Here is an 18,520-nt window from a genome sequence, read left to right as displayed (position 1 = left end):
TTAATGCCATGTGTATTTTATCACCCTTTCTTGTTTTTCCCTCCCCCATCTGTCTGACCTCTTCTTCCCTTTCTTTTTTCTGGTCCTAGATATATATGTGATATATACATATATACATGCCATATATATATTTAAATCTAGATTCTGAGTCTGGCTTATTTTGCTTAACATAATGATCTCTAGTTTCATGTATTTCCTGCAAATGTCAAAATATCATTTTATCTTACAACTAAATAAAATTCAGCTGTGTATAGGTTCCATAGTTTCATTATCCATTCATCTGTTGATGAACTTCTAATCTCATTTCATATCTTGTCTACTGTGAATAGTACGGCAGTAAGGAAGGATGTGCAATGTCTCTATGGTACACAGCCTCATGCAAACACCCAGGAGTGGCATATCTGGGCCACGTGCTTGGTTTTATTTTAGTACCTTTGGGGAACCCTCCCCACCTTGATTTCCATAGTAACTGTTCTCATTTCCACCTACAGTACATAAGGGTCACTTTTTCCTCACATCCCAGCCAATATGCATTTTCTTTTTCTTGAAGACAGCCATTCTGAGTGAGGGGAAATGCAGTTTTAATTTGTGCTTTCTTGATGATTAAGGATATTGAAAATTTGTATTTTTTCTTTGGATAATTGTCTTCTCGGTTCATTGGCTCATTTGATGATTATGGGTTTTGGTATGTAATTTTGGAAGTGATTCTAGATACTAACCTCCTGTTGGATGTGTCACTGGCAAGGTGTTTCTGCCATTCCACAGACTTCGTCTACTCTCCTGATTATTTCCTTTGTTGTGAAGATTTTGAATTTCATGTGGTCCCATGTGTCAGATCTTATGATTATTTACTGTATTTACTGTGCTATTGGAGTCCTTTTCAAAAAGTCTTTGCATATGCCTATAGTAATCTCATTTATGATGGTTCCACTCGAACAACCTACTCATCTCTCAAACACTCTACCTTCTAATACTATCACTTTGGGAAGCAGGAGTTCAGCACACGAACTGGGAGAGGAAGGGAACATAAACCTTTTTTCTTTTTTTTTTAGCACTGTCTCAAACTCTTCAGTGGCCTGCAGTGGCTTAACCAGTCTTGTCCTTGCCGTCATTTGCTGACAGCATTCTTACTCCCTTGACTCTTTCACCTCTTTGCTGTGGAAGAGTGTAGCTCACTCTATAATTTTATCTGGGTTACTTTTCAACCTGGCTGTTTAAAGTGGTGATTCCGCTTACCCAGATTTACTGTTGTGTTTCTGTCTGTCTGTCTGTCTGTGTTTGTGTCTCTCTCTGCATGGCACCTATTACTATTTAGCTTTCTGCCTGGTACTTACATGTTTCTATGTTCTGCCTTTTGTGTGATTTTTCTGTGGACTGGAAATAAACTCCTCTGACAGAAGGTTGTTTGTCCTATTGCTGGATACATAATACATATCTTAGTTTCTTTTCCTGTTGCTGTGATAAAATACCCTGACAAAAGTAACTTAAAAGAGAGAACGGGTTTATGTTAGCTTACAATTAAAAGTATAGTCGATCATGCCAGGGATGTTAAGGCTGTAGGAGCTTGAAACAGCTATGTCTGGGCTCTAGCAGGCAAGGACTGTGGGACTTGAGATGACATGGAAGTATCTTGGCCCTCAGAATCTTTACTTAATTGCTTCTTTGTCAAAATGATCACATACACACGCACACACGCACACACGCATGGACACACACAGAGATGCACATACCCCAAACAAAATATCCCTCCAAAATAAACCCCATCAAAATCAAATTGACCAACCAAGCGTAAACAAAAAATAAAAAAGCAACAACAATACCACCAAGACTTACAATGAATCAACAAGTGGAGAACGTATGTACTTGGATAGAACAATTTTATATAGGAAAGAGCTTCTCAAGCTGGGTAATGCAATCTTTTTAACTTCAGCTCATCTAGTGCAGCACATTAATAAGCTGAACCAAATGTGATGCTGCAGCTGGTTTTATTGGTCATTAACATTTAAAGATCCACATGAAGTCATGCTTTCCAATTCTGAGATTAAAAGACTTAGCTGGCCCAATTATCACCTCTGAATGTGGACAGCAAAGGAGCCCAGTCAGCACAGCAGAATCATCTATATTACATGATGCCCACACCTTCCCGGAGCAGGTGAACTGGAAACAAATGTGCTGATTGACTTGGGGCTGGAAATGGCCTTACAGTAGGGTAGGTCCAGGCAGCTGCTCTGGATTTCACTCTGGGCCTGTTACTGCCTACTGTTTAAGGTTGTAGGTGCACAGAAAAGCAAAAGCATTCTCCCTTAGATCCCTACTTTCTGTCTGCTAGAGTCTCACTGTTTTTCTATTTGTCGTTCCATGAGGTTGAGCCATTAATTGTGTTGTTAAGTGTAACTAACATCTCTAAGTGAAAATTTTGGTGTGAACAAATTAATTGAGCAGAAATAGTGCTTGCCCAATTATATGTCTTAATTTTTGACTCAAGGAAAATGGTAGTCCTGAGGCAAAAGCAGAGGAAGAAAGTAGGAAAAAGGAGTAAGGGGTGGACCAAAAAAGTAAGCAAACCAGAAATTTTATCAAGTTCCTCCCCATCCCATGTGTCTATATATCTATATATCTCTATCTCTATCTCTATCTATCTACCATCTATCATCTATTTATCTATCTATCTATCTATCTATCTATCTATCTATCTATCATCTATCTATCTAGGGCAGACATTGAACGAGCTCATCTAGAAAAACCATGGGCTTTCTTCTTGGTGAAGATTATGTACCATGGCCCCATGGCAAGGAAAAATGGCTTGGGGAATATTTGCTTTTATGGCCCAATGGAGATTGTGGTGCTGTAGCTGAACCATTAGCATCATTCTTTACCCTCTCCACCTACCCACCCTTGCACATTGAGTTTAGCCTAATGATTCCCCATGGGAGTGTTGGTCCAAAGAAAAATGTAACCTCAGATCAGGAAGACAGTCTCTGGTACACTCCTTTTTCCTTGCTGTCTGGGTTCATCTTGTTAAGTTAAAGGGGCAGATTCAGTGTGCTAAATGATTCTTTTGCCAAATGTGACAAGTCTAGCTTAGAGCTTTTTCTTTTTCTTTTTTTTGAATCAAAGAGTGAGGCACACACTTTGATTTGCTGTCCCTGGGCTTGAATGCCCTGATGGGCAGGATGTGGACAGCTGGCTCCCTGAATATACTTGACAGCAGGTGGCCAGAGGTGGTTCTGAGTGTAGCTATGACCATGGTTACCTACATACATGGTAAGAAACCTGTCAATGTGTGGAGGCATGTGGAGATGGGGAGACTGAAGACTACAAGAATACTTAAGGAACTTCTGAATGATTTCAGAGCACAGTTTGTTTGTAGTTCTGGGTATTGCACCTGTGTCCTCACACATACTAAGTGAATTGTCTACCACTGAACTATTTTCTAAGCCCGACGGATGCTCGCTATAACTGTTGGTTTTAATTCATTGTTTCCTAACAGAGTCCCTGGACTCTGAGCTAATATCCTCCTGACTTGTTTCATAGATTTTGACTTTGGCTGGTTTAATAGTGCTCTTCCTTCCAATATATTGAACTCCTATTTCATAGTACTTCAGAATGTGACTTTTTTGGAGATAGTATTTCAGGAGATAATCAAGTTAAAATGAAGTCATTAGGGAATGCTACCTGAAGACGAAGGCACAGGTCAGGATGATGCTTCTACAAGTCAAGGAAAGCCAAAGGTTGCCAGAAAACACCAGCATCTTGGAGGGAAGGCAGGAGCAGGGTCATTCACAAGCCTTAGGAGGAACCAGTCTCTCATTTTGATTTTGAACTCCCAACCCCCAGAATTGTTGTAAATGAACATAATGAGTTTGCAACTTGGTGAGTACAAAACAAAGATTCCAGCAGCGACTGCAGTGGAGAGGCCTGTTATCATCTGCAGAGGAGACACAGCTTCCAGAGACAGCTACTCTGCTTGAATTAAGAGTGGACAAAGAACATGCTTAGATATATGTGAACGAGGCATCAAGGGAACTGTCCATTCCTGTGCAATCTCAATTTCAAATACATATTTCTGAACATGCTCAGTTAGGGTCTTATTTCAAGATGAAAATGTGGCAGAAGAAATGTCCCCCATACATGCTGTAAAGGCAGCGAGGAGCTGAGTGCTTAGGGACATTCAGCCAGTACTGCAGACGTTCAACACGAATAGGAACCTGGTTACTTTGAAAACAATTATTTTATCTGTTTTTATTTTATGTGTATAAGTGTTATGGCTGCATGCACGTGAGTGCACCCATGTTGTGCACTGTCCAAGGAGGACAGAAAAGGGTGTTGTGTCCCCTGGAACTGGAGTTACAGACAGTTGTTAGCTGCTATGTGGGTGCTGCGGTTAGAACCCTGGTCCTCTACAAGAGCAGCCAGTGCTCTTAACTGCTGAGCCATCTCTCCAGCCTGTTGGTCACTTCTGGCTTATGTCATCAACTGCCAACAACTATGGTGGCTAGGAGAGAGAAAGAAAAGCCAGAGCCAGGTAGACTTTTGGAAGGCTCCAGCAGACTAACCACAGATCTCCAGGTCCCTCCCCAAGCATCACAGTTTCCTAGCAACGTGAAGCTGCTTTGCTCTTCCTATAACTCGGGACAGTTTTCAAGGTCTCATGTACTAGCAAAGGAAAAAGCACCTTTGACAAGGCATTAAAACAGATCACCCACTTATTTTTATGGCTACTAAGTCTCTGTGGTTTAAACCACTCAATTCCTATTTGTTTTCTTACAGCATACCCCATACACTGGTACATTATGTTTCTGAAATTTTGGTTTTAGACTTTTCTGATCCCAGTTTATTTCTTCTCAGTATTTATAGAGGATTAATGCTTGTATTGTGGTTGATGACTCTGCTTCCTGGCAGGCAATTTCTTGAGTATAATGCTAGGAGCAGAAAGAGGTTCATCTGCATGTTGGGCAGTTTGATCTCCCACCAGTTTTGTGCCCACCTCTGTCTGCCACCCACGGTCTGTTGGAGTCTAACTCCCTCAGCATATTTTTAACTTCTAACATCTGAAGTTGAGCTTTGGAAAGAAAGGCTAGTACTTTGCAACTCCTTGGGTTAGTGTTAGATTTGTAGTCATACAATCTCAGCAATCTTGGATTTGTTCCAAAACAATTCCAAATACTTTTACTCCCAAGGGTGGTTCTATAGTTGGGGTGGAATCAAAGACATTATAATTGAAATAATGTGACAACTTTGAACAATATTAAATTCTCAAATATTTACAGTACACACGAAACTGTAAGAGCCCAAAGGGACAACATCTGTACAGAAACAGTTTCCTCTGGTCAAATCCCCTTGAGGTATTCCAATGTACGCGTTCTCACGAGGGCTCTTATTTAATACGACAATAAAACTGTATCATGAATATACCGTAGATTGTTTTGACCATTTATGGTCAATCTTGTTTAGCTAAATTAAGCCAAAAGAATACTTTGTTGTCAGTAGGCAAACTCTGTGCTGGAAATATTAACTTGGTTGGTCTCTGTCCTGAGTAAGCCTTCAAAAGTAGTTTAGTGGATACACACCCAGATACCAAGCACTCAGAGGACAATTAAATGCTAATGGTATTGAATTGGTTTTGATGCAGTTGGAGTGTGATTTAATGGAGTTGTTAGGAAAGATTTCCTCAATAACATGGAACTTTAATTTGTTGCTGAAAATGTCAGAATACCCTACCGATTCCCCATCTCTTCTACCTTCCCGTGTTATGGGTTACTTCATTACAAATCAGATTCCAGTACAACATACAAAATGGCTCAAGAAAGGAGCTGACGGCAGAGTCTCTGTCCTTTGATGCTGTGATGGACACCTTAGTAATATGAAATTTGGATAGATGCCACTTAGAGATCATTATAATAACAGCTTCCTAAGTCAAGGCTGCTTACATTTGCTACTTTCCACAACTTTCTAAGACATAAATGCAATTAAAAGAGGGCACTGGAAGCTTCTTTTTCATTTTCATGGTGGTGAACATGGGAGACACATTCCTGGAATTTGCACAGATGTTTTTCTAACAAGGCACAATTGGACACCATGCCTCTGTTGTTCCCTTTCTATTAGCCATCAGGCAGTGCAGATGAAGTGTGAGCTCACACGCAGATAAAAATATCATTATTTGCTTTTCCATTCCTCACACGGAAAGGGTCCTCATTTTATTTTTTTATTTTCATTTTTTCACAAAAGTAAAGATTTAATTTGAAGCTTTGGAAAAAGAAAAACAACTTTTTAAAACACGAGGCAGCAGTTCTTCTTAATGTAAACCACATTTTCTTCTAGATTATGGTACCTGAGGGTCCCATGCACAACTTGGGAGCTGATGAGGGTGCGCTTTGGGAGTTTGAAGAACTGTGGCTGATACTTTGGCCCATATGGGCTCATATCTTTTGGAATTTTTGAGATTCATGATATATAATGTGAAACCCTTTAGAAGGGTCACTGCGGAAATAAGTAACAATGGATATTTATGTATTGAGACAAGAGGTCAGAATGATTTTGAGTTCTGAGGGCCATTAGTGTGTTAAATAATGTCTGTAGGGAATAATGGTGAGACTAAGGCATAGAGCACAGAGAAGCAATGGAGTAGAAGGGGAAGAGAAAGTGTCTGTAATGGAGTAAACTAGACATTCTAGCCAATCTTTTACATCCATGTTTGGTTAAACAAACATCCTTGACTTAAAGTAGTATTCTCATGATTTTCCATATAAAAGATACTTGGAATGTTTAAAAATTCCTGCATATTCTTGTAATTTTGTGCTCCATAGGTGAAAAGTGATTACTATAAGTAATGGAGCATCCCAGTGGACAGACATGGGGAACCTTTCCTTCAAACTGGAACTCCCTTATGTCATACACCAGGGATGGTACACTAATTGGCATGAAATATGTGATGGTTAGGGTATTGGTGACTTTTCTGTTGCTATGATAAAACACTATATGTAAGGCAACTTACAGAGGGCTTTCAGTTCCAAAGGGAGTGTCAATAATGGTGGGGAAAGCATGACAGGAAGTGACTGGAGCAGGAAGATGACTGTTCACATGCATAGGAAGCTGAGAGAGAGAAACTGGAAGTGGGACCAGGCTACGAACTCTCAAGGCCTGTCCCAAAGGGCATGATGCCTCCAGCAAGGCCATACCTCCTAAACCTCTACAAATAGTGCCATCAACTGGGACCAAGAACTAACTATGTGAACCTATGGGGCACGTTTCTCAATCAAACCACCACATTTCACTCCCTGACCTCCATAGATTCATGGCCATATTATAAAGCAAAATACATTTATTTCGACTTTAAAAGTATTTAACAGTGTCAACAACATTCAAAAGTCCAAAGTGTCTGCTGACACTCAAGGCACTCTCTTAACTGTATTCCCCAGCAAAGCCAAAAAGCAAGTTGCATACTTCCAACTTCCAATGGCACAGAATATACATTCCAACTATGAAAGGGAAGAATGGAACATAGTGAGGAAATACCGGAGCCAAACAAGACTGGGCCGCAGCAGGGTAAGCAATGTGCTCTGTTGCTCCACGTCTGGTACTTCAGCATCCAAGGGTTTAGATGGTTCCACACCTTTGCTGCTTGCAACAGGCATCTCTCTCCCTCTCTCTCTCTCTCTCCCTCTCTCTCTCTCTCCCTCTCTCTCTCTCCCTCTCTCTCTCTCTCTCCCTCTCTCTCTCTCCCTCTCTCTCTCCCCCCCCCTCTCTCTCTCTCTCCTTTCTCTGTCTCTCTGTCTCTCTGTCTCTGGCTAGTTTCATTCCCGGTATGCAGCTCTCCTTGGTAGATTTCTCCTGGCTCTGGCTTCTCCAACATCTGCAGTCTCCTCTGCAACCCAGGCTATGTAACTTCACAACTTACCCAGGCTGTGTAACTTCACAACTTACCCAGGCTGTGTAACTTCACAACTTACCCAGGCTGTGTAACTTCACAACTTACCCAGGCTGTGTAACTTCACAACTTACCCAGGCTGTGTAACTTCACAACTTACCCAGGCTGTGTAACTTCACAACTTACCCAGGCTGTGTAACTTCACAACTTACCCAGGTTGTGTAACTTCACAACTTACCCAGGCTATGTAACTTCACAACTTACCCAGGTTGTGTAACTTCACAACTTACCCAGGCTGTGTAACTTCACAACTTACCCAGGCTGTGTAACTTCACAACTTTACACAATGGCCTCTCAAAGTCTCTTGGCCTGTCAGGCCCTTCTCTATGCAGGGATTCCCATGCTACACACTGCCTGGCTTCAGTGGGTCTCTGAAACCAATGAGACAGAATTGATGACCTCTTCACTCTTGAGTCTTTGATGCCTCTAAAGCCAGTACCATGCAACAAACACTGCTGAGTTTGGCTGCCAATTTGGGGTGGACCTCGGGCCTCTTTGGTCACATTACCAGCAGCTTTTGTAATTTGAAGTGTTTTAAGAACAGAAAATTCCATTTTAGGAACAGAAAATTCCTTAGACTCTTTTTTACAAATTGAATGCTTAGCTGGGTAGGTCTTGCCCTGAGAGCGCTCTTTCAGTTGCCCAAGCACAGATCAAGAGACCTCTCCTTAAGAATTTTAAACTCTAACAGTTACAGCCTCTCTTCCAGGATGGGCCCTGGCTGCAACATTAAGTTTCCTAGTGCTCCTTTTCTCTTCAAGCTATACATTTTGCATTTCTTCTGCCCCACTTGATATTTCCATTGTAGACCTGCATAAAATTTATCAGTAATAACTAAGCCACAGGTTAAACATTAGGATGAATTAAAATGTACTCTGCCAAATAAATTAGTTCATTATTTTCATTTTTTATTTTTATTTTTAAAATATTTTATTTATTATTTTTATTTTATGTGTATAAGTGTTATGTCTGCATGTAAGTGCACCTGTGTCATACAATGGCCCTGGAGGACAGAAGAGGCTGTTGGATCACCTGGAACTGGAGTTACAAACAGTTGTTAGCTGCCATGTGGGTGCTGGGATTCGAACCCAGGTCTTCTGCAAGAACAGTCAGTGTTCTTACCCACTGAGCCATCTCTCCAGACCCTGCTAGTTCATTATTTTCAAATTAGACTTGGTAAATTTCTTCAACTGCGGGTAGAAGGCAGTCAGGTTCTTTGCCAAAGTATCACAGGAATGGCCTTTAGCCAAGTTTCTATTTAAGTCCTTGCTTCCTTCTCCCTCTGAAATATTTTGAGCCAGGCCTGTACAATACTGGCTTTTACTAAAATGGTCCATTAAGCCTAGCTTACAGCATTCAACAGATTTTCTTTTTTTTTAAGTTTTACTTATTAATTTTATTTTATGTGTATGAGTGTATTGCCTGAATTTATGTAAGTGCACCCATATTGTACAATGCCTGCAGAGGTCAGAAGAGGGCGTTGGATCCCTTGGAACTGGACTTACGGATGATTGTTAGCTGCCATGTGGGTGTTGGGAACTGAACCCAGGTCCTCTGCATGAGCAGCCAGTGCTCTTAACTGCTGAGCCGTCTCTCCAGCCCCCTAATAAGCATTTTAGAGAATGATCAATAGCATTAGCCACCAGGAAAATGAAAATTAAAATCACCTTGATATTCCACATCACCTCAGGCAGAATAAGGGTCATCAAGACAAATGCTGGCTGGGGAAGGGGAAACGCATAGACCAGTATTCCAACAGTCTGCCAGCTATCATTATCATCCAAGTGACAAGCTGGCACAGGACAGAAAGGACCTGCCAATTAAGAAAGAAAGTGGCAGAGGAGCCAAGATGGTGGTGGTGGCAGCTCTTAGCTATAGATGCAAAAGCACAACTTTCACCTCAAAGAGGATAGGAGATAGTTTATTCTGGAGCCAAATAAGAGTGACCATGGCCCGGGAACACAGATTCAGGTTACCCTTCAAAGTCCACGTTCCAACATGGTGGTAATGGTTTCATGAAATTTTTTTAGTAGCAGAACAAAGAAGAGTCATAAGTCAACATACTTTTCAAGTACATTGGTGGAAAGAGTAAGTAAAAACATACAACAAAAGAGAAATCTCAGCTGTAGGCCTCAGAGGCGTTTTAGCCTTTTGATTGGTGGACACTGTTTCTTTTCTGAGTCACAAGAAAGTTAAGCAAGAAACAGAGGTCATCAAGGAGTGGCTATTTATGGATAAACATAGCCCTAGACAACATTCCAAACTCTCCACAGTCTTTGAAGTATTAATCAGTTTGTCAGCCTTGCAGGAAGTTCAGTTCAACATGCAGAATTTTTCTGGGAAGTTTTGTTGACAGGTAAGGTGTCTTACTACTGGCTCCCTCTGGCCAGGGGGGAAGAATTTATTGTTGCAGTTACCAAAATAAAAATAAAAATAAAAATAAATAAATAAAACAACAAAACCCCAAAACACCCAACCAGAACCTTGATCATGAAAAGCAAAACAAAACCCAAAACAATAACAAACACAGGAGAGATGGCTCAGTGGTTAAGAGTGCTGGTTGCTCTTGCAGAGGACCCAGGTTTGGTTTCCTGCATCCACGTGATGGCTAACAACCATCTGTAACTCCAGTTCCAGGGGTCCAATGCCCTCTTCTGACCTCTGTAGGTATTGTGCAACATGGGTGCACTTGCTGTAGGATAAGGCTGAGACCTTAGCAGACAGCCTGAGTGTGCCTGCTCCAACCTCCATCCTAGGGGCTGAGATCTCAGCAAACCACCAGAGAGTGCCTGTTCTGGCCTCCCTCTGGTATAGGGGCTGAGAACTCAGGGGACAGCCTGAGAGAGCTTGGATCCTGCCTCCATGTGGTGGTGAGCTTCCCCAAATTGTGTGGTACCCAATACCCTAACTGGGATTACATGAGGCCAGTCCCACAGCCCCTGGGCAGACCTCTGCCCCTTGGTAGGATAAGGCTGAGACCTTAGCAGATAGTCTGAGTGTGCCTGCTCCAAACTCCATCCTAGGGGCTGAGATCTCAGCAGACAACCAGAGAGTGTCTATTCTGGCCTCCCTCTGACATAGGGGCTAAGAACTCAGCAGACTGCCTGAGAGTCCCAAAATTGGCCCCCCCTTAAAGAATTTCCCAGATTTTGCTCTGAGTTCCCACTAGTATGGGTCCAAACCTTAGAAGAAAGCCAGAGTATACCTGACTGGAACCTGACTTGGGTTTCTGTTGGAGCTCCTGATCTGAGGCCATCAGTTCCCTCCAAAATAAAACCCAAGAGAACCTGAAACCTGGACCAACCAGCTTTACACAACCAATAAGAAAATGACCAAAGTACACCAATAATATAAACCAAAGCAAACTTAAACTTAATTTTCATACCAGATTCACAAACAAAAAAGAAATTCACATGCCAAAATCACAATGAAAGAATAATAAAATGGAAAGCCAAAACACTATGTCCAAACTCTGCCAGTCCTGTAGAAGAGTTCTACAAGGAGAACCCCTCTCCACAGATAAAACCAAGACAGAATTTAAAAGAACAATCATAAACATGATCAAGGAATTCAACAAATTTAAAGAACACACAAAAAAATCAAAGAACTAAAAGAAGATAAGGCTAAACTTCTGAACGAATTCACAAAAGAGATAGAAACATTGAAGAAAAGTCAGGCAGAAATGAAGAAGGAAGTGAAAAACTCAATAAGCCAACTTGAAACAACAGGGGAAAGCCTCACAGCTAGAATGAATGGAACAGAAAACAGAATATCAACACTGGAGGATAAAGTTGAAGAATTGGACCACTCAAGCAAAGATTATGAAAAAATTTTAAAAACACAGGAATGGAATGTGCTAGAGATCTGGGACACCATGAGAAGACCAAATCTACATATCATAGGCATAGAGGCAGGAGAAGAATTTCAGAATGATGGTATTGACCAGATATTAAACAGGACTGTAGAAGAGAATTTCCCAAAATTAAGGAAAGACATCCCTATACAAATACAAGAAGCACATAGAACATCAAATAGACAGGACCAGAAATGAAACTCCCCACAGCATATCATAGTAAAAACACTAAATGTACAGAACAAAGAGAGAATACTGAAAGCAGCACAAGAAAAATACCAAGTAACATATAAAGGAAAGCCCACCAGAATTATAGATGACTTGTCAATGCAAACTATGAAAGCCAGAAGAGCCTGGATCCAAGTATTCCCAGTTATAAATGACCATAGATGCCAACCCAGACTACTTTACCCAGAAAAAATGTCTATTATAGTTGAGGGGGAAAGAAAAATCTATGACACAAATAGCCTGAAAGAATACATGTCCACAAAACCAGCCCTTCAGAGAATACTTGCAGCAATACAAAGAATGGAGAAAGGAACAACTATACCCCAGGAGCAACAAAAGAAAATAAAGCTATAATTGAGGAAACACAGAATTACACAGAGGACACAAACAGCAATCAAAATGATGGCAACCAACACACATCTTTCAGTAATAACCTTAAATATCAACGGACTGAACTCCCCAGTCAAAAGACACAGGTTTTAATGGATTAAGAAACAAAATCCATCTTTTTGCTGTCTGCAAGAAACCCATCTCAGCTTCAAGGACAGGCACTACCTTAAGGTAAAATGCTGGGAAAGAATATTCTAAGCAAATGACACTAAGAAACAAGCAGGGATTGCAATTCTAATATCTGACAAAATAGACTTCAAAGTAGAACTAATCAGAAGAGATAAGGAGGGTCACTTCATTCTGATCAAAGGAACAGTTAAGCAAGAAGATATTACAATCCTGAACATATATGCACCAAACTCTGCTGCACCCAAATTCATAAAAACAACACCACTGGACTTTAAGACACAGATTAACCCCTACTCAATAATAGCAGGGGGCTTCAATACCCCACTGTCTCCATTAGTCAACAGGTCAACCGGACAAAGAATAAACAGAGAGACGTATGAAATAAATGATACCATACATCAAATGGACCTAACAGACATCTTTCGAATATTCCACCCAAGCACCAAAGAATACACGTTCTATTCAGCACCCCATGGAACTTTTTAAAAAATTGACCACATACTAGGCCACAAAATAAGCCTCAACAAATACCAAAAAGTGAAATAATTCCATGTACTCTATCAGACCACAAGGCAATAAAGCCCTAGTCACTACATGAACTCATGGAGATTAAACAACATGGGTGCACTTGCATGCAGGCAGGCAATATGCTCATACGCATAAAATAAAAATAATAATCTTTTGGTGTTTTTGATACAGGGTCTCCCTCTAGCCCCAACTGACCTGGAACTCACTATGTAGACCAGGCTGGACTTGAACTCACAGAGATCTGCCTGCCTCTGCCTCCTGAGTGCTGGGATTAAAGGCATGCACCATCATGACCAGTCAAAAGTAATTTTTTAAAAAAAAAAAGAAAAGAAAAAACTAACAGAACACATGATTCATTTGTCTCTTTGGGCAAAAGTGAAAGGTAGTTTCCTCCATTATCAATGTCCCTCAAGGCAGAAATCCAAGCCAGCAAGTACCTGTTGCCTTTGTTTGCTGCACTAAAGCCAAACTTCTCTATCTTAAGCATAAGTATAATAGTGTGGACAGAGCAAATGGAGACAGGAAAATAATATGAACCAGCATAATTGAAACAGTGAGCCCCTCCCATGACCCTGGAATGGTGTTCACCTCCTGTACACCTGAACACGGGATCCCTTCTCATGGACCTGTAACTGTGTTCCTGTCCTGTGTACCTGGAACTATGGTTGTCTCACATGAGCCTAGAACTGTGGTTGTCTCCATGAGCCTACAGCTGTGTTCCCATCTTGTTAGCTGGAGCTGTACTTGTCTCCTGTGAACCAGAGCTGCAGTACCACCCTGTGAGGCTGGGACTGTCATTACCTCCCATGAACCTGTACCTGAGGCCCCCTCCTGGGACCCTGAAGCAGGAATCCCTCCCATGAGCTGGAACTTTTGTTCCCTCCTGTGAACCTTTAGCAGTGGGTCCCTCCAGGGAGTGGGAGTTGTGGTCTCCTTCTGTGAACTGGACCTGTGGTCCCCTCCTGAGAGAGCTGTGGTCCTCTCCCATGAGCCTGAGTTGTGATTCCCTCACAAGAGCTGGATCTGTGGTCCAGAGATGTGGTCATTTCCTGTTAGCTGGAGTTGTGGTCCCCTTCTGTGAACCTGGAGTTGTGGTCCCCTTTCGTGAGCCAGAGTTGTGTTCTCCTTTCTGTGAACCAGTGCAGTGGTCCTCTTCTAAAAGCCAGTTGTGGTTCTCTCCTGTGAGCTGGAGCTGAGGTCTATTCCCATGAACAGGAACTGTGATCCCCTTCTCTGACCTCCAACTCCCAGGACAGGACAATGGGACAAACTAGAAGTGGGGCAAGGCTATGAATTCCCAAAGCCCACCCACAGTGATGTGCTTCTTCCAGCAAGGCCTCACCTCCCAAACTTCCACAAACAGCACCACAACAGTCCCACAAGTGGGACTGTGTTCAAATACATGAGCCTGTAGGGGACTTTTCTCATTCAAACCATTACAGTTACTTCTAACTGCCAACTTGATGCATCCTAGGACCACCTGTGAACAGTCTCAACAAGGGACTGTCTAGCTTAGGTTGGTCTGTGGACATGTCTGTCGGGGCTTGTCTTGATTGCTTATTGATGTGGGTGGTACCATTTTCTGGTTTTCAGCTCTGGACTGTGTAAGAAAAGCTAGGGCTATCTCTCTGCTCTTGAGTTCTTGCCTAGATGTCTGCACCATGATGGACTGCAACCTAGAACTGTAAGCCAAATAAATTCTTTCTCTCCCCTAAGTTGCTTTTTGTCTGGGTATTTTATCACAGCAATAGAATTAAAACCAACCAATTAGATGCCCAAGATTTCCTCTCCTCTGCCAAGTCCCTTTGCTGCCCCTGTAGCCTCCTGTTTTGGGATCATATTTGCTGGGTACCATCAGACATCCTAGCACTGGAGAGAGCCATGCTTTCTGACTTTCCAGCAACAGCCAATCACCAAAATGTTTGGGGATATTTGGATTATGGTAAAGATCTAATCAAAGTAAATTTCCTCCAAAGAGAAGGGCAGAAATGATTTAGAAGGAGTGAAATTATTTAGACAGCACTGTAGAAAGTCTACCCAAGGAAATAGTTTTCAACATAGATTTTAGTCGTATATAGTCCAAAAACTTTCTTCTATCAACAGAGACTTGGAGAAAGCTTTTATTTATTTTTAACATTTTCTAATGTTTTTTGGTAACTCCAGGACCATATCCTTCAACCATCCTTCCTGTCTTGTATCCATCCAGTCATCTGCTAGTAAATAGTCATAGAGAGTTTTTTTGTGTGTGCTAGGAAGAATGCTAGTCACTGTGCACAGAGAAGTGACTGAGAATTGAATCATGCCCTTGAGAAATTAGGGGGAGAGAGAAAAGAGAGAGAGAAGAGAGAGAGAGAGAGAGAGAGAGAGAGAGAGAGAGAGAGAGAGAAAATTATAATTGTGTGATTAGCGCTGTAATAAAGTTCAAAGCAGTGTGTTGAGTTAGTTGCCCCACAGAGCTACAGGTAAGTGATCATCCATTTTACCTTAGCTTTCTAAAGGTTTTTGATTCTTTTAAATGTAAGCTAGGATTTCGAAGTTCTGGGGTACAGGACTAGGTATACAGCTTTCTAAGTCATACAGGCAATGGCTACTACTAATTTGAAAGACTGAAGGAGATGACTGTGAAACTTAGTCCCAGGGTGTGTAGATTGCTGGATTTCTGTTCCCGCCACACCGTTTCGTCTTTAGGGCATAAATACATGCTGCAGTATGGCAGGCTCCATTCCCACCAACCTGCTGTGTGACTTGATTCTTTGGATGGCCTGTTTTATCTAATGAGTTTCACTATAAACTGAAATGGAGTGAAGATTGATAGTGTATACATCAGTAACTCCATCCAAGACCAGTCAGATAACCATTGCTGAGGCCCGAGACCAGGTTACATAGATACTTTGAAATTTCTCTAGTTATTTCATTCTCGTCATCAATCCATAAACTTTAAGTTGTAGCCCAGAGAAAAGGCTGAAAATGGGAACATATAAGTCCCTGAGGAGAAATGCTTTCTGGAAGAAAACTAATGTAGTCAAACCACTGGAGTCAGCGGCTTTTATTAGTACCAGAAACAAAAATAGGAAGAGAAACACAGGAAGTTGTGAGGATTTTTGTTGCTGAGGCTACACTATTTCCAGCACCAGTGTCAGACTCTGCGTCACATTGGCAAAGAGGCTTTTATTGATATTACGGAGATGTGAGTTTTTAATGGCATTTACTACTTAGAGGGATATCATTAACTAAAGAAGTAGAAATATTCTGCATTTATGTATCACCTCGACTGTAACTCCCAAGTCTCAGTGAAGGGACAGTGTTTTCTCCAGGGGTTTGTGCTCCCTGAAATGTGTGTATGAGTTTGTTTGGTTTGTTGAAAAGTTAAGCTACTTGGCAGACATTTCTGTGAATTATATGGTTGAAGCATATTACTGGGCCTTACTCTGACCCAGAAAATGTGATTTTTAACAGTTAAAACAAGAAAAAAAAAAATAGACCAGCTAAAAAAGCGGAAAGTAGAACAAATATTTTTGAAAGCTCTAAACCTAAATTTAAAAACAAAGCAGATAGATTGTTTTAAAGCATTCATTTTGCTTTATAAACTTCTTACTTGGATAATAAGAATATGGCTTTTGGAAAATCAGGCCTGTAATTTCTGAGTGTTGGCACTTGAGTGAATATACGTATTTAGACATGTAGACTAAGGCTAACTACTTAGGTGACTTGTCAATCTATCCTTCTTCACTACATTTAAGTTCGGGACAAGAACCCAGAGAATGTTCCAGTCATTTAAGGAAATGATTCAGAATAAAAACGTTAGACTTGGTAAGTTACATGCCAACAATGCCTGTGTAAAGCTTTATCTTGTGCGTGTGTGTGTATGTGCGTGTGTGTGTGCACGTGCATAGATGCACATGTGCTTGTGGGTTCATGTGAAGATGTGTGCCCATGTATGTACAGACCAGAGGACAACCTCAAGTGCCTCTACATTTTCTTTTTTGACACAAGATGAGCCAGCTACTTTTCTTGTTGATGTGGCTGAATACTTACAAAAAGCAGCTTAAATGAGAACGTGTCCATCAGCAAAGGAAAGTGTGGAGGTGGGACATTGAGGTGACTGACCACATTGCATCCACAGTCTTGAAGCTGAGGGAGATTAGTGCTGATATTCAGCTCCTTCCTTCTTTTATTCAGTTGGGGACATCCCCCCCCCCAGATGATCCTGCCGTATTTAGAGTGGGTCTTTCCAGTTAAATTAACCTGATCTAGAAACTTCCTTACAGGAATGCCCAGAAGTTTGTTTCCATCATGATTCTAAATCCCATGAGGCAGACAGTCAAGATAACCACCACAACTCCACTCACGTCAGTTTGATATGCAAACATGTGACTTTCAAGCCACAACCTTCTCCCTCTTGCCCCCCATAAGCTCATATGCTCACATAATGAAAATTGCATTCAGTCCAACTTTGAAAGTTCTCAGAGCCTTTAATAGTCCCAGCATTGTTTAAAAGTGTCTGTGTAAATTTTCTTCTGAGGCTCAGGCAGTGTCTTATCCATGAGCACATAAAATATTAAAAACTAATTACATACTTCCAACATACAATGGCATATAAACATGCGAAGACATTTGTTTTCATGGTGATTCTTAATCTCATCAAAATGACAAGAAAAATCATCACAACCGCTAACATTTAGAGTGGGTCTTCCTTTTTTATTAACCTAACTCAGAAACGTCCTCGCAGATATGCCTACATGTTTGTCTCCATGGCGATTCTAAATCCTATCAAGTTGACAACCAATATTAAGCATCACAAAGGGCCTCTCACGGGCCTGGAACTCATTAAGTGGGGCAGGCTTGTTAGCTAGTAAGCCACCTGTGTCCGCCTCACCAGCACTGGGATTGCAAGCAGGTGTCACTACATACTTAAGCGAGTTCTGTGCATCAAACTGGGGTCCTTATGCTTGCAAATTAAGCACTTTATTGACTGGCCCAGCTTTGAGATCTTCTGGGGGAAGTACAGCATCATGGTTAAAGTTCTTGTGCTTGGTTGGCCCATTTCCCACTCTACTGGAACACAGGTTACTACCACTGCTGTCAGCTCCCTCACCAAACCTCAGGCTGTGATTGGTCTTGCTTAGTCTGATTCCCTACACCTTGTGTGAATACCTCCTGAGTTTTTTTACTAATTAAATTCTAGACCCACATTAACCATTAAAGGAGTTTTGTAAGTATACTGCTGATTGAAATCAGGATCATAGGTCAGAGTAGAAAATAACTCCAGTTGAGGGAGTTCACATTGTACTAGCACATACCTTCTTTTCATAGTATAGGCAATACACTAGTTGAAGCAGCTTGAAGGGGACTTAATGACTCTGGGAAAACATCCAGCCCCCTTCTGACCTGCTCCATCCTAAATGCATACCCGATACTATCCCCTGTGGAAGCCATCTGGTGACTCCATACCTAGCCTCATCCTG

This window comes from Nannospalax galili, unplaced genomic scaffold (genome assembly GCF_000622305.1).
Source record: "Nannospalax galili isolate Female #2095 unplaced genomic scaffold, S.galili_v1.0 scaffold576, whole genome shotgun sequence".
In the NCBI taxonomy this organism is placed as follows: domain Eukaryota; kingdom Metazoa; phylum Chordata; class Mammalia; order Rodentia; family Spalacidae; genus Nannospalax; species Nannospalax galili.
Note: the sequence above shows the minus strand (reverse complement) of the source record.